The sequence below is a fragment of the Centruroides sculpturatus genome, unplaced genomic scaffold, assembly GCF_000671375.1.
Source record: "Centruroides sculpturatus isolate CEXI.00-Female unplaced genomic scaffold, Cexi_2.0 scaffold854, whole genome shotgun sequence".
Lineage (NCBI taxonomy): Eukaryota > Metazoa > Arthropoda > Arachnida > Scorpiones > Buthidae > Centruroides > Centruroides sculpturatus.
In genome coordinates, this window is record NW_019385409.1 from 368,988 (window position 1) to 373,110 (window position 4,123).

Here is a 4,123-nt window from a genome sequence, read left to right on the forward strand (position 1 = left end):
GTTTTTTCTCTATAATCGTCGACCGGATTCTTCTACCGATCCGCTTCTTACGGCCTCCTTCTGCAGCGCTCCTCGACTTTCCGTTCAAGAGCCTGCTGCCACTCGTCTGTCTCTCTCCGAGTCCGGCCTAAGAATGCTTCTAGAAACTCTTTCTTTTCCCCTCCAGCCTCGTTTTCTCCTTTTGTTCTAACGCTACCCCCTGATGGGTTAGGGGTGAGACGAGTTCTCGGAAGTCCGAGACAAAAGAACACAGAAATCGGAAAGAAGGAAAATTCTAGAGTTTAAATTAAACTAAAACTATACAGACTAATAATAATAATAATAAAAACAGGCGTGTAGCCACACTGATACATACAAAATATTTTTCAATTATATGAATATACTTTTAAAGAAAATTATAATTAAATATAGCTTTGCAAACAAACGTACATAAAAATACAAAATATTCTTTACTTTTTAAATCCTAAAACAATGCACTTAGTCAAATAGCTCCCTACGAGTGGCTAATGGATGGAATCCAAGACGGTTGCAGAGTGTGCATACACGCGGTCTGCCAAATCCCCAGGGTGCCGATACCGGTCAGTGTCAAATACCTCTTTTGTTGCATCATTAGTACTATATCTCAAAAGGACGCGACGGGGTTGTAGATTTTAAACGTTTCTCACCATAGCTGTAAAAATCTAAATACTCGTATGTTAAACTTAATAGTCATTTGTTTTCTAACTAATTCGTTTTAGGACCAGGTGTTGGTCGCCAAAGTGGTCGATATGGACCCCCAGGGGTCGATGCAACATCATTGGGGGTCGATGCGGCTAGGGGGTCGATCAGGGGGTCGTGCGGCTAAAGAGTAACAACTTTTTTTTTTTTTTTTTGCTTAGACAGAGACAACAACCCACAACGTTTTGTTTTCGGTCATGCATATACTGGTACACTTCTAATAAAACTTTACGGTGGGGGTCAATGTAAGGCTTTGGAAAGTGATTGGGGGTGGACGGTTAAAAAAGTTTGGCGACCCCTGGTTTAAGTAATATTCCGGCTCTTTCGTCAGGGTTTGTTTATATCCCCAATTCCCTAATCGCTTAATTATTTAACTACTTAAGTAGAAATAAATCGAAACCAGTTACTATGTACTCGAATATTTGTAGTCTCGGGAAAAAAGTGGAAAGACAAATTTTTATGACAAACGGATACATAAATCGTAAATTTAAGGAAAATAAATTCTAGAGCTTTTTCTGTACCTTGTGCATCTCTCTCATTCATTAAATTTAGTTGTAAATGACGCTGTCGAAGTAACGGTTAATTTTTTAACATTATACAAGAATTGTACACGTTTTTTTCTACATCCCCTTAAAGATGGGATGTACGAAATCGTAATATCACTGGTTTAACATCGAAATCCGTGAGTAATATAAAATCGGAAAGCGGAATAAATATATCAAATATTTTAATGGATTTTTTTAACTCCTGTCAACTATACAGAACTATCGTAAAAACATACCAGTAAATTCTTATCGGTTGGGTTAAGTTATAAATCTACTCGTTATTCACGTAATCGAAATATCTAGTGGGCAGGCGGCTAACAGCCCAGAACCGGTCCTTGATAGAATTGGAATCTTTATATGTGTGCAGCTTTCACCCAAGGTCGTAGGCTTCCACCGGCTAAACCGGGTGAGGTTGGTGCTCTGTAAAGCGCATGCGCGAATCTGGCTTTTTGGATGCTGACAATACAGCGCTTCCACTCCGCCACTAATATTCGAATATACAACAGCGATCTATTTTTTTTTCACGTGTAGTATAGAAATTTGTAATAAGATACATAATGCGGTTATATAAAATATTGTGCGATTATTTTCATATAGGCCTAATTAAAATTAATATGTATTTATTTTTTATAAAATACAAGGGAAGCGGCGCTTCCAACGCTTCTAATGACCGCACGCCATTGGACTACATTAAGAAAAATACAGTAAAACCTGTCTATGGCGACCACCCACAGTTCCTTCAAAATATGGTCTTTTAGACAGATGGTCGTCCAATACAGGTGGTGCTGTAATACCGTCTTTCCGTACGTATTTTCAGAGCCGGCCCTACCATAGGGCGAACGGAGCAGCCGCTCCAGGCGCTAAGTCCTAGGGGGCGCCTCAGTGGTAAAGAAAATTAAAGGGTATAAATTAGGGGCAACCAAGGGGGGGCGCCATAATAGGATCTCGCTCCATCCTAAAACTTGCTTCGGGCCGGCACTGCGTATTTTGCGCACTTTTTAGCCATTTCTACTAAGAAAAACTCGAGGTGAGCAAATATAAGCGAATTTTTTCAACGATAGGGATATATTGGTATTATATTTTATTCTTACAGGATAACTCGATTTACGGGAGTCATCGTGATTTTATAAGACATATTTAATATCAATATTTTAAAGATTAATACAATAGTCGCATTTTCTCCATTATAATGCACACTTTCTTTTTTTCGACTTAATTAATTCAACTCGGTTCTTTTCGTTCGCTCCTCAGTTACGTGTATTACGTCATCGATATACAAGCGCGTTGTATCTCTACATCACTTTGATTTTGGTATTCGCTAATTTAATCTTATTTTCTCTTTAAAAATACTGTATTTCTTAATATTTAATATTTTCTTAAGTACAATAAGAAAAATTATTAAATAATAATAGATAAGTAAATAAAAATAAATTTTATCAAACGATGAGATCAGCCGAATAATTGTATCGTGTACAATATATTATACCGTCAAGGAAAATACTGTAGGTTTACGGTAAAATAAATTTCATTTTTCAAAAGTTAAACTTCGCCGCTAATTGCTGTTGTGATAACTTTAATTAATTAATAATACGATCTTCTAACGACAGCACTTTGCATTTCTTTCGTTTATCGGACAATTTCGAACAAACTGAAATGAATTTCCTTTGTTGTTAGACTAATTCATTAACACCTGAACCTAATTTAAAGGGTGGAAGAAGTGCCCGGGATGGGTTCGAACGAGAATTTAGACTAATTCATTATATTAGGAGGGGAAAAACGTTGTTGAACAATAGTTTAGACCAAATATATTCGCGAAAGTGGTCGTTTATTACAGTTGTTGTATGTTGTTTCGGACCAAAAATCGATGCCCGCGGTCGCGTTACACAGGTGGTCGTTTAATACAGGTAACTTATACGAAGACTCTATAGATAAACTATTCGGTGCCAGAAATTTTCGCCCGTTTTGACAGGTGCCCGTCGAATGCAGGTGGTCGCCTAAGCAGTTTTCACTGTATAATAGTTTCGCATAAATTTTAGAACTATCAACTGTATATTGTTTAAAATATATAAATAGTTACAAACACTAAACGATGAATGAAAAATGCTGATGAGTTATCAGTAAACAACATCATTAAGGATAATGAGTTCCCAGTAAACAGCCTTAAGGATTTACATTTTCTGCCTTTCCATTGTTCTCTCATTATTTTGACGTCATACGTAAACACCTATCAAATACCATTTTGCTACAAAAGCTCGGGTTTTAGACATTTAGAGCCACTCTGTATCTAGGAAGGAACAGTCAAACCGTTCAGGAAGTTACCGAAGATATTATTCGATCCTCAATGGTAAGTTTCATTTTATATGTGTTCGTATTATGGCGAAGTAACTGTCGAGACAATTAAATATTATAAGTTAGACTTTGATATAAGAGATCACATTTTAATTTAGAGATTTATATTAATTTTATTGACGGCCATTCCTTTAGTTATTTTAACAACTGGTACTTTAAATGACGATAACCTAGATTAGTCTTTATTGAACTAAAAGTTACATTATTTTGCATAATGCACTGCATTATTATTATCGCGTAAAATCGAATTTATCAAAGTTATGTGAAATTTAATAATCATATCATAAATCCACTTATTTTTAAGACTAATTAAAGCATATTATAATTAAATTAGTGAAAAATAAAACCCTTCCATAATGCACCGAATAGTATCCATTCTATAAAACTAAACTGTTCTAGAGAAGGGATACGTTCTGGAACTATTATCAATGCAAAATATCAAAAATAATAAGAATGATATATTCATTTCGTTTGAAAATATACTTTGTATTCGTATTTGATAACGTTAAATA